This window comes from Suricata suricatta, chromosome X (genome assembly GCF_006229205.1).
Source record: "Suricata suricatta isolate VVHF042 chromosome X, meerkat_22Aug2017_6uvM2_HiC, whole genome shotgun sequence".
Classification (NCBI taxonomy): domain Eukaryota; kingdom Metazoa; phylum Chordata; class Mammalia; order Carnivora; family Herpestidae; genus Suricata; species Suricata suricatta.
In genome coordinates, this window is record NC_043717.1 from 50,441,342 (window position 1) to 50,455,162 (window position 13,821).

At 37.9% G+C, this 13,821-nt stretch overlaps 1 pseudogene; it reads right to left on the reverse strand.

Annotated features, from left to right (window-relative positions):
* The window catches only part of LOC115283409, a 19,781-nt pseudogene extending 7,440 nt beyond the window's left edge, over positions 1-12,341 (reverse strand).
* Positions 12,342-13,821: the final 1,480 nt, after the last annotated feature.

Genomic DNA, 13,821 nt, shown 5'->3' on the forward strand with positions numbered 1-13,821 from the left:
AAAAAAAAAAGTAATGGCCTTATGAAGAGAAGGTCCTGTAGTGACCAGCATCTGATGCTTCAGGGAGTGTCTCTGGTGTGTAGTGCACGTGCTCTACTGTTGTGTTTTGGCTGCCTTATCCTTCAGGCCAGTTGTCTTCAGAGGTTCTCCTTGTCTGCTGTGGGCTGTGTTTGGTTCTTGGTGAGTTTTACTTAGATATGTTCTGGTTTACTTGTGAAATGAGACTAGACAGTCCCTCCACTGAAACTGAGGGCCTGCACAATTCTCTTCTTGGGAAGATGTGCTGTGGGCTAAGGTTTGTGCTTGTCTTCAGGAAGACAATCCTGTTACCCTGGAACTGAGGCAATCTTGACTGAGAAGGGTAGTTTTGCCAGAGTACAGGGGTGTAGTGCTGGTGTAAGCAAGTTAGATAGCCAATGTGAGTGCTATGCTGCTTCCCAGAGGTGGTTCTGTATTTACACTGAGGCGCAGGGGATGGAAATGGCACCAACTAGCTCTTTTGTTCCCGGAAAGGGTTTCCATGAATGGTGCTTCTCAAGTATGTGATCTGAGATAAGTGAATAATCTCACATGTGCCCTGTACATTCTTCAGATAGCTGTTTCTTTTTTTTTAAAGTCTTTTATACAGTTATTTATTTTTGAGACAGAGAGACGGAGCATGAGTTAGGGAGGGGTACAGAGAGAGAGAGGGAGACACAGAATCTGAAACAGGCTCCAAGCTCTGAGCTGTCAGCACAGAGCTCGACATGGGGCTCAACGTGGGACTCGACATGGGGTTCGATGTGGGGCTCGACGTGGGGCTCAAACACACCAATCGGGAAATCATGACCTGAGCCAAAGTCAGCCGCTTAACCAACTGAGCCACCCAGAGGCCCCATCCAGATAGCTGTTTCAATGCCAACTGCCTCTGGGTTTTTTGCCTGCCTTCTTTTCAGGGGCAGTACAGTGCCCTCTGGGCTCTATCCCAGCCAAAAACTCCTGTCTTTAAGCCACACTGGTTGCAAGAACTCACAAAATTTATCCCCTCTTGTTTTCCAAGACAATGGCTCTGAGAACACCTTCTCCTTTGTATTCAGCTGTGTGGTCCCATCTCTCTTGCCCTTCTCCTCAACCACGCCTCCTTCCCCTCATGATTGCCCCTGTGATCCATTTTCCCCCAAACTACATCTCTGCACTTGCTTGTTTCTTAGATATGGCCTTTTCTTTCCCTTTAGTTGTGGAGATTGTTCTGTCAGTTTTCTGCAGCATTTAGGATGATTTAATAGTTATCTAATTGTGTTCGTGGAGCAGGAGGAAACTAAAGTTCTACTCTGCTGCCATCTTCCCCTCTTCTCCTTCTTTGCCAATTTTTAAATCAAGTTTATATATATAAACTTTCTGATTAAAAATTATATATATATATATAGCTATTGAGTTGCAGAAATTCCTTATATGTTTTAGACAGTAACTCCTTATATAAATGGTTTGCAAATATTACTCTTATTCTGTGGGTTGTCTTTTAATTTTGTATCTTTTAGAATATTTTTAGTTTGATGTAGTCCCACTTGTTTATCTTTGTTTTCTTAAAATTTATTTTAATTTATTTTTATTTTTGCCTGTGGTTTTAATGTCATTACCAGAAAATCATCACTAAACCAAAGTCAAGGAACTTTTTTACTCTATTTTTTCTAGGAGTTTTATGGTTTCATACCTTAAATTTATATTTTTAATCCATTTTGAGTGAAATTAACTGTCTAGTTTTCTCAATGCCATTTATTGAAGAAGCTGCCCTTTACCCATTATGCACTCATGGCACTCTTATCAAAGTTTAGTTGACCATATATGGTCATTGTGTCTATGTGTCTTTTTTTTTTTATTTTTTTGCCAGTGCCATACTGTTTTCATTGCTATAGCTTTTTCATATAGTGTGAAATCGGAAGTGCTTGATGCTTTCACCTTTGCTCTTCTTTTTCAAGATTTCTTTGGCTGTCCATGGTCTTTTGTGGTTTCATCCAATTTTTTGGGTTGTTTTTCATATTACTGTAAAAAATGCCATTGGACTTTCGCTAGAGATTGCACTGAATCTAAAGGCATTCAAATCAGAAAGGAAGAAGTTAAATTATTTACAGATGACATGATCTTCTGTATGGAAAACTTTAAATACTCCAGCAAAAAAAACTATTAAAATGAACAAATTCAGGAAGGTTGCAGGAGACAAAATCAACATGCAAAAATTAGTTGTATTTCTATACACTAGCAAAGAACTATCTGAAGAAGAAATTAAAAAAATAATATAACTGAATAGGAGGCTTCATTTAATCCATCATCACTGGAGATGCCCAGTGGAGAGGGAATGATACTTTCCAGGACAGGGGTGGACCTGGGTCTTGCTTTGGAGGATGAGAAAGGCAAAGGAGATGTAAACATCTCCTCTCTGTGTAAGGGCTCCATAGAGCTTCCCATATGCATATCAATTGGGTGGCTGGCATGAATGATGATTAATAGCATTGCTTCTGTGTACTTATGTCCTTAGGGAGAGAGGGTCAACGAGGAACACTTTATTTCTCAGGAGGACCCGGACACCCAAACTTGTAGGCTCTCCTCTCCCAATTCAACTGCAGCTGGATATGAGTTCAGAAACAATATCGTATTGGAAGATCAAGGATGTGGCAAAAGAGGAAAGGAACTTAGAATTCCATTTATAACCTTATTTGCACCAAGGCCCATTACAAAACCCCCTTATTGTAGGGACACCTGGGTGGCTCAAATGGTTGGGCATCGGTTTGTGAGTTCAAGCCCTGGGTAGGGCTCTGTGCTGATAACTCAGAGCCTGGAGCCTGCTTTGGATTCTGTGTCTCCCTCTCTCTCTGCCCCTCGCCCATTCACACTGTCTATCTCTTTCCCTCTGTCTCAAAAATAAATAAATATTTAAAAAATGTTTTATGGGACCTTGGGTGGCTCAGTCAGTGAGCATCCGACTTCAGCTCAGGTCATGATTTCATGGTTCATGGAGCCCCGCATTGGGCTCTGTGCTGATGGCTCAGAGCCTGAAGCCTGCTTCAGATTCTGTGTCGCCCTCTTTCTGCCCCTCCCCTGTTCACATGCTCGCTCTCTCTCTCAAAAGTAAATAAACATTACATTTGTAAAAAATTTACAAAACTCCTTTAGGGTAAAGGGGAGAAGGACAAGAGTGGCTAAAAAGATCAACATGAAAGTATTCTAATAATGCTAAATATGGTTTAAATTTATATCCTGGGCTTTCTGGATATAAAAAATTTCAAAAGCATAAATTTTTTTCAGTTAAAAAAGGGAAAACAATTCTATTTACAATAGTATAAAAGAAGAATAATGTACATGCGAATAAATTTAAGCAAGAAGGTAAAAAAAAACCTGTACATTGAAAACTATAAGATATCATTGAAAGAAATTGAAGCAGACAAAATAAATGGAAAGATATCCCATGCTTATGGATTGGAAAAATTAATAATGTGATGCTTTGATGTGTCAATTTGAGTAGGCTATGGTTATTTAGTCCAACACTGATCTAGGTGTTGCTGTGAAGATATTTTGCAGGTAAAACGAAACCCTCTAATAAGTTAACTTGAAGGGATATTTTCCCTGAATTATGCAGGTGAACTTAACTGCATCCATTGGAAGACCATAAAAGCAAAGGTGATATTTTCCTGGGATAGAGAACAATTTCTATTTGTGGAGCACATTTGGCTGGTATGACCATAGAGTTCCATTGTTCTTATGATCTTCTCTTCCTGACTATGTAAAGACAATTATTTCACCCTGTGCCATGGGTTTTAACCTGCCTACAATCTCCTTTTCCTGACTGCCTGCTCTATGAATTTTGGATCTGTTTAGCCAGTCCTTATCTAACTTCATAGTTATGTGAGGCAATTCCTTGTAATCAATCAATCAATCTCTCTTCCTCCCCCCACACACTTACCTACTGGCACTGCTTTTTGATGTCAGTCAGTCATCCTAAGTCTCCTTAAAAGACTCTCAAGCCATCATTCAATGTGAGTGTTGTCAGACAGTTCCGCATATCATTTATGACTCCATCTCCCTCCTCTCCAACTTCTGAAATCCTCCATTGTGCCTTGTGAAATTTGTGGACAATCATCACTAAATTCCCCTATATCTGCAATTGCCTCTTTGTGTATTCCATTCATCTTGTTGTTTAACTGAAATCAAACTCTCCTCTAAGGACTTTAGTGTCCCTGAGAGCCTCTTAAATGGTGCTGTCTTCTCTCCCACACATTTAGTACCACAAGGCCTGAAAGTGGAAAAGATATCCTCCTCATTGTCACTTCCAGGACATTCTCCCTCTTTCTTCAGTAACAGCCCCCAGCTTTGAATCTCATGTCCCTCCTTAGATTAAGTCATTCACTATCTGTCCTCAGGGTGATCACCGATTCCTGAATCACTCACACTTATTCCTTGAGGATTTTAGCACCTGATTCACCGCTTCCTGTAACACTATTCCTGTCTTAATTCTTGGTTATTTCAGTATCCACATTGATGATCTTTTTGATAGTCTGGCCTCTCAATTTCTTGACCTCTTCTCCCCTAAATATCTTGCCCTCCACCCTACTTTACCCACTAACCCACATAGCCATACCACTGACCTTATAATTACTAAAAACAAAACAATTCCTTTCTTGACTCAATTTCAGGCATCCCGTTCTTCAACTATCACCTCCTTCTTTCTACGTTCCTTATCATTCCTGCACTGTAACAAAACTTCAGTCCCACTCATTGAATGTACTACTTTCACTCCCTTGCATGTCCTCATTGCCTACCCTACTCAGCATAAATTCTGCGGTCAATCATCACATTAATGCCTCTACATGTATTCACACCTCCTTTGCCCCTCTCTAACTTCTGTTCAAATGAGCAAACCTCAAGTCTGGATAAATCCAACTCTGCACCTGTTATGCACCTACATAATTGAATTTGGAAAAATGCACGGTTATTCTGACTGGACTCATTTTATGTTCATGAGGAACATTGGTCTGTAGTTTTCTTTCCATGTAGTATCTTTCTTGGCTTTGGTATTAGGGTAACACTGGCCTCATATTGTGAGTTGGGAAATTCTCCTTCCTTTTTGATTTTTTGGAAGAGATTGTGCATGATGATATATTTTTTTCTCAAATGTTTAGTAGAATTTGTGAGAGAAACCATGTGCACCTGGAAGCTTTTTAACTGCGAATTAAATTTCGTGAGTAGATATTAGACAATTTGGATTATCTATTTCTTTTTTGGTGAGTTTTGATCATTTGTACTATACAGGAATTGATTCATTTCATCTAAAATGTTAAACTTATGGACAGAAATTTTTTGGTAGTATTTCTTTATTATACTTATAATGTCTGTAGAATCAGCACCTATTAAAATAGCAAAAGAAAAAGTTATAGCCAATAATCCAAAAAAGAGAAAAAATAGAATAACAAAAGCTATTTAAATAATCCAAAAGAAGACAGAAAAGGAAGAAAGAGGAAACAAAATACAGATGGAACAAATAGAAGGCAAAGTGATAGATTTAAATCCAAACAAATATAAAATTACATTAAATAAAAATGACCTCAATATTTCAGTGCAAAGGCAGAGATTGTTAAATTGTATAAAAAAATCAATACCCAAGTATATTTTCTGCCTATAAGAAACACACTTTGTTTTTTTATTTTTAGTTTTACTTTTATTTGATAGAGAGAGTGCACACAAGTTGGAGGGAAGGGCAGAGGGAGGGAGAGAGAGAATCTTAAGCAGGTTTCATGCTCAGTGTGGGGCCCAATGTAGGACTTGATCCCATTACCATGGGATCACGGCATGAGCTGAAATAGAGTCAGATGCTCAACTGCCTGAGCCACCAAGGTACCCCAAAATATACTTTAAATATAGAGTTACAAGTAGGTTAAAAGTAAAAGAATGGAGAAAAATACTGTGGTAACCCTGGTCAAATGGAATCTGGTGTGTCTATTAATATAAAAGAAAACAGATTTCAGAGAAAAATATATTATTAGTATTAAGAAGGTCATTTTATAATTATAAAAGATTCAACTCATAAGGAAGAAATAAAATTCCTAAACATTTACGTATCTAATAAAAGAGCTTCAAAACATGTGAAGCAAAAATATGATAGAACTACAAGGAAAATAGACAAATCTATGATTTTGATTAGAGAATTCAATACTTCTTCACAACATTTGAACATTAGAAAATCAGTTAGGATATAGAAGATTTGCATGACACTGCCAACAAATTTGACCTAATTGGCATTTATGGAGCACTACACTAGATGACAGAAAAAAAATTCATTCTTTTCAAGTATATACGGAATATTCACCAAATAGATCATATATAAGGCAACAAAAGAAAACTTGAGAAAATTAAAAAGGTTCAATTCATACAAAGCATGTCTCACTACAACAGAGTGAAATTAGAAATCAATAACAAAGAGATGGCTGGAAAATTGCCAAATATTTGAAAACAAAATGATACCTTTTTAAATAACCCATGGGTCATGTGGGATTTAATAAACAAAACAAATGAGCAAAGGAGAAAAAGAGAGAGAGACAGACAAACCAAGAAACATGCTCTTAATTATAGAGAACAAACTGATGGTTACCAGAGGGGAGTTGGGTGGGAGAATGGGTAAAATAGGTGATGGGGAGGATCCCTGGGTGGTTCAGTCAGCTGAGCATCTGACTCTTGATTTTGGCTCAGGTCACAATCTTATGGTTCTGTTATGTTTGTGAGATGGAGCCAAAAACAAAAGATAGAGCATATTTTAATCTTAATGAAAATGAAAACAGAACATACCAAAATTTGAGGAATGCTGCTAACATAGGAAAAAGGAGGGAATTTATAGTACTAAAGTAGGTATATTAAGCCAAAGTAATATTGAAGAGGAAAACCAAAACCGGAGGCATCACAATTCCAGATTTTAGCCTCTACTACAAAGCTGTCATCATCAAGACAGTACGGGATTGGCACAAAAACAAACGCATAGACCAATGGAATAGAATGGAGAACCAAGAACTGGGCCCACAAATGTACAGCCAATAAATTTTTGACAAAGCAGGAAAGAGTATCCAATGGAAAAAAGACAGCCTCTTTAACAGGTGGTGCTGGGAGAACTGGACAGCAACATGCAGAAGAATGAAACTAGACCACTCTCTTACACCATACACAAAAATAAACTCAAAATGGCTGAAGGACCTCAATGTGAAACAGGAAACCATCAAAACCCTCGAGGAGAAAGTAGGAAACAGCCTCCTTGACCTCGACCACAGCAATTTCCTACTCGACACATCCCCAAAAGCATGGGAAATGAAAGCAAAACTGAACTCATGGGACATCGTCAAGACAAAAAGCTTCTGCACTGCAAAGGAAAGAATCAAGAAAACTAAAAGGCAACTGACAGAATGGGAAAAGATAGTTGCAAATGACATATCAGATAAGGGACTAGTACCCAAATCTACAAGGAACTCACCAAACTCCACACTTGAAAAATGAATAATCCAGTGAAGAAATGGGCAGAAGACATGTACAGACACTACTCCAAAGAGGACATCCAGATGGCCTACAGGCACACGAAATGATGCTCAGTATCACTCATCATCAGGAAAATACAAATGAAAACCACACTGAGATACCACCTCATGCCAGTCAGAGTGGCTAAAATGAACAAATCAAGAGACTATAGATGCTGACGAGGATGTGGAGAAACGGGCACCCTCCTACACTGTTGGTGGAAATGTAAACTCGTACAGCTGCTCTGGAAAACAGTGTGGAGGTTCCTCAAAAAACTATCCATAGAACTCCCCTATGACCCAGCAATAGCACTGCTAGGGATTTATCCAAGGGATGCAGAAGTCCTGATGCATAGGGGCACATGTACCCCAATGTTCATTGCAGCACTTTCAACAATAGCCAAATCATGGAAAGAGCCTAAATGTCCATCAACTGATGAATGGATCAAGAAGATGTGGTATATATATACAACAGAATACTACATGGCAATGAGAAAGAATGAAATCTGGCCATTTGTAGCAAAGTGGATGGACCTCGAGGGTGTCATGCTAAGCGAAATAAGTCAGGCAGAGAAGGACAGAGACCATACGTTTGCACTCATAGGACTAACAGGAGAACATGAGAAACCTAATGGAGGACCATGGGGAGAGGAATGGGGAAAGAGAGTTGATGAGACAGAGGGACACAAAACCTAAGAGACTATTGAATACTGAAAATGAACTGAGGGTTGAAGGGGAAGGGGGAGGGGGAAAAAGAGGTGGTGGTGATGGAGGAGGGCACTTGTAGGTAAGAGCACTGGGTGTTATATGGAAACCAATTTGATGATAAACAATTAAAAAATAAAAAAAGTAGCTGTATTAGAAAATAATAAAAGGTTTAACGTCAATGACCTCAGGTTTAACCTTAAGAAACTAGAAAAAGAAAAACAAATCAAAATCAAAATAAACAGAAGAAATAATAATCCTCAATAAACTTGATACACCTCTAAGCAGACTGACCAAGAAAAAAGAGAGGACATACATTACTAATAGTAAAATGAGATATGGATATCACTACCCTTCCACAAAATATCAAAATGATAATAGAATACTATGAACAACTATATGCCCCAAAATTTGACAATTTAGATAAAATGGACAAATTCTTTGAAAAAAAAACCCAACCTACTAAATCTCACATAAGGAAAGTTAGATAACGTAAATAGTCCTATATTAGTGAAATTTAACTGGTAGTTTAAAAATTCCCACAAAAGAAAATTTAAAATAAATTAATTTTTAAAAAGAAGAAAAGTTTCTAAGTAAAAAATAAGGAAAAAAAAAACCTTTCTAGTCACACACAAAAATCCCATGCCCCAAATGACTTCATTGGTAAAGTCTACCAAAACTTTCAAGAAGAAATAACACCAATTCTACACTAGGTGTTCCAGAAAATTGAAGAGGAGGAAGTATTTCCTAAATCATAACAACTGATAAAATATTTCCTATAAGGCCAGCCCCATTTTCATACAAAAGTTTTCTGAAAAAACTTTCATCAAATTGATTCCAACAATATATATAAAAGATAATGATAAATCATGATGAAATGGGTTTATCCCATGAATGCAGATATGGTTTAACACTTGGAAATCAGTCAATGTAATTGACTAAACTACAAAACCAAAAACTACAAACCACATGAGTATATTAATAAACACAGAGAAAATACTGACAAAATTCAATATCAATTTCTGATATAAATTCTTAGCAAAGCAAGAAGAAAACTTTCCTCAATCTGATGAACACCATCTATTAAAAAAAAAAAACACCCTACAGCTAGTATCATATTTATTGGTGAAAGATCAGGAATAGGAAAAGGAACGTCCACTTTTACCCTTCTATTCAACATTGTATTAGACATTCTAGCTAGTACAATCAGGCAGGACAAAGAAATAAAAGACATCAAATTGGAAAGGAAAAACTAAAATTGCCTTTATTCACAGACATAATTGTCTATGTAGAGAATCTGATGGAATTTTTAGAAAAATAATTTTAAACCATTAAGTGCATTTATCAAGATTGCAGAATACAAGATCAATACATAAAGTTGTGTTTCTATATACTATCAATGAAAAATTAATAATCAAAATTAACAAAACAATACTATTTACAGTGGCACCAAATACTTAGTGATAAATAATTCAATAACTAATCCAAATTACTTGGGGATGAATCTGACAAAAGATGTGAAAAATCTGAGGTTTGTAAACTACAGAATATTGCTGGGAGAATAAAAGAAGACCAAAATAATTGGAACGATATGTCATGTTTATAGGACAGAACACTGAGCATTCTTAAGGTGTCAACTATCCTTAAGTTGATCTATAGATTAAAATGCAATCCCAATCAAAGTTCCTTCAGGCTCCTCTAAAAATTAATAAGCTAATTCTAAACTTCACATGGGAATGCAAAGGACATAGAATAACTAAAACAATTTTGAAGAAAAACAAAAAGACTAATATTAGCTGATTTCAAGACTTCTTTCAAAGCTATGGTAATATAGACAGCGTGATATTGGTGCAAAATAGATAAATAGATTAATGGAACAAAATTAAAAGTCTTGATTATAGACTTACACATATATGGACAACTGATTTTTTTTTTTTACAAAGATGAGTAGGTAATTCAGTGGAGAGGGAATCATGTTTTTAATAAAGGATGTTACAACAATTGGATGGATATCTATGTGAGCAAAAAGAAAGAACTTCTATCTATACCTTGAACATACGAAAAAATTAACTCAAAATTGATTATAGACCTAAATATAATCCTTCTAGATAGATCGTAAACCTAAATATAAAACTTCTACAAGAAAATAGGAAAGGGGCACCTAAGTGGCTCAGTTGGTTTAGCATCCAACTCTTGGTTTCAGCTCAGGTCATGATCTCACCATTTGTGAGTTCAAGCCTTGCATTGGGCCCCCAGCTGACAAGTTTGGAATCTGCTTGGGATTCCCTCTCTCTGCTCTCTCTCTGTCCGTCTTTTGCTTATGTTTCTCTCTCTCAAAATAAATAAATTAAGAAAAGAAAACAGGAAAAACCTCTTTGAACTTGGGTTTGGCAATAATTTCTTATATATGACACCAAAACATAATCCATAAAAAATTGATAAAGTGGACTTCATAAAAATGAGGAATTTATTTTCTTTATTTTTTTAACGTTTTTTTTTTGAGACACAGAGAGAGAGCATGAGCAGAGGAGGGTCAGAGAGAGGGAGACACCGAATCTAAAGCAGGCTCTGAGCTATCAGCACAGAACCAAATGTGGGGCTCAAACCCACAAACCCTGACATCGTGATCTGAGCCGAAGTTGGAGGCTTAACCGACTGAGCCACCCAGGTGTCCCAAGGAACTTCTCTTCAGAAGACAGAGTGAAGAAAATACAAAGACAGTCCACAGGATGAGCGAATATATGTGCAAAGCATATAACAGATAAAGGATGTGTACCCAAAATATATGAAGAATCATTGAGATTTATCACTAAGAAAAAAAACAACACAATTAAAAAATGGGCAAAAGATATGAACAGACATTTCACCAAAGAAGATATATGGATCGCAAGCAAGCATATGAAAAAATGCTCAAACATCATTAGTCATTGGGGAAATGTAAATAAAATTGCAATGAGAATCAGACTATTAGAATGGCTAAAAGTAAACTTTTCATCACACCAGGATTTGGCAAGGATGTGGAGGAACTGGAACTTTCATACATTGCTGATGGAAATGTAAATGGTGCAACTATTTTGTAAAGCAGTTTGTCAGGTTTTTAAAATCTTAAATGTATATTTGCCAAATGATCCAGCCATACTATTCTTAGATTTTTACCCAAAATAAGTTAAACCATATGTCAAAATAAATCGTTGTACATGAATGCTCACAGCAGCTTTATTTGTACTGGCCCAAAACTGTAAACAACTCAAATGTCCTTCAATTGGTGAATGAATAAAGAAACTGTGATATGCCCATACAGTAGAATACTGCTTGGCATCAAAAATGAATAAATTATTCTATATGATTCCATTTATGTAAAACTCTTAGAAATGCAAATTAATGTATAATGCTGAAATCAGATCAGTAGTTGCCTTGAGACAAGGCTGAATGGGGAGGTATTACAAAGGGACATGAAGAAACTTTGGAGGGTGAATAATATGGTCTATATCTTAATTGTGGTGGTTTGTACATATGTCAAACTTATTAAATTATATACTGTATTTCTTTTAGTATTATATTAAATTGTAAGTGAAATGCATACACATTTTAGAAAATGTGAAAAAAAATAGAGAAAAGTATAAAGAAGAAAACAGAAATCACCTATACATCTGCTATTGTCATGGTAATACTTTCAGTTTTTTTATGGATATAGATGCTAAATTGTATACTTTAAATTGTGGAGAGCTGCCAGAAGAGCAGCCAGGGGAAGAGATGTGTGCCTTGACCTAAGATCAGCCACCTGCAGGGCTGGACAGTGTTATCACTCCCAGCTCAAGGCCGGAGACAGCTTGGCTGGACTTTCTTATCGGCTCCTCAGATGCTGTGCTAAAACTGCGGCTTCTGTTTTTTTTTTCTTTCTTTCTTTCTTTACCCTAGCCCCTTCACGTGACCCTGTTTTTTAGCAACTGACCTGTGCTTTCTTTATAAGATGAATGTTTTTTCTCCATAAACTGAGGCTTGATCAGAAACTTTGTCTTGCCTCCATTCTCTGTGCCCCCTGCCCCACAATTCTCACTCCCTCCCTCAGGACCTGCATTCACTGACCTGCAGGCCGGGTGAAGTGGCGCCCATCGTGAGTGCTTCCTGAGTAAGGGGGATCCAGTGAAGAAACTGATCAAAGAGAAAAAGAAGAAGAGAAAGAGGTAACGGCCGAATTTAAAAGGAGACGGCCACGCAGAATTAGCTGCATGGTCCAGTGCTCAAGATTTAAGGAGACGGCCACACTGTGGTCCAGTGCTCAAGATTTATAAGGAGACGGCCATGCTGTGGTCCAGTGCTCGAGTGAATGCAGCCGAAGTAAAAAGAATTTACAGGGAGACGGCTCCGCAGAATTCTGCTGCACAGTCCAGTGCTCAAGATAGGGAGATGGCCACATGGGAGCCTGCCATGTGGTCCAGTGCTCAAGTGAGTGATCGGCATTCCTGGGGCAGGAATTAAGCAAATGGTCTAAACAGAGACCCTCAGGGCACAGGGAGTAAAGGTTAAGAAAAAGCAATTATTAGAATTTTTTCAGTTCCTTCATGAAGTCTGTCTTTAAGTGTTTTTCTAAACATTGATAGAGAATAAATAGAGTAAAGTAAAGAGATTGCCTGGTTAACTGCTTTTCTAATGTCTCAGTCTTGTTTGTAAAACCTCTGTGGGAGGGAATGTAATAGCCTCTGGTGTGTGTGTGTGTGAGTGCACGTGCGACTTGGTTTGGCTTGCCTACCGGGTTCGAGTTTGTGGCTCCACGGGTGGGCGCTCTTAAAGCCCCCAGAAAACCTACGGAGCCCGAGTGGGCCTGGTCTGCGATACCGTGGTGAAAAGCATATGGTCTATTGCAGCATCGGAATAGTTTCCGGTCCTAAGTCACAACACTGAGTCCGCTATGGCTAAGCTTCACCTAAGCTCCTTCGGGACATGGCCAGACAGGCATCTGATTGGTCTCCTCATTAGAGGGGTCACCCTACCCTTTGTTTGCCTTTGCGTTACCGTATCATAAGAAATAAGGGATAAAAAATAAGGGATGGGCAATACAGAGTCTGTTTTACTTGTTTCGGGTTGCTGCAAACCCTCCCTGTAGAGATAGGCACAGTTAGAGTGATGGATAGGTTAGAACTTGAAAAGCTTTGAGCCACATAGAGTCTAAAGAAAGAGGACTCTATATAGATTTTCTTCCACCCTGAAAATGGTGCCAGTAATCTGTAAGAGTCACCTGTCTAAATCTCCAGAGATAAGCTAGTTCATCATCTAAATTTTAAATGCACATGTGCTTTTTGTCTGGGGTATGGAGTGTAAGGCTGCACACAGCATTACTTCCCACCCCAGGACCGCACCGAGACGTCGGTCGGCCCTTTAGTGAATCTATGTTCCTTTGCCTTGTGGAAGTGAGGGCTCCTCCCTCATTCATTTCCCAGGTTGATGGCTATAATTGGAACTAAATATTGTTGGTCTACCTCGGGACAGAGACCTGAAAGAATATTTTCTAGCAGTTGTCGGACTCATTTTGTTCCGGGAAAGGTTCTTTCTCTTCTCTGGACTGACATGGATTGCCTAATTCTACTGGTTAAAC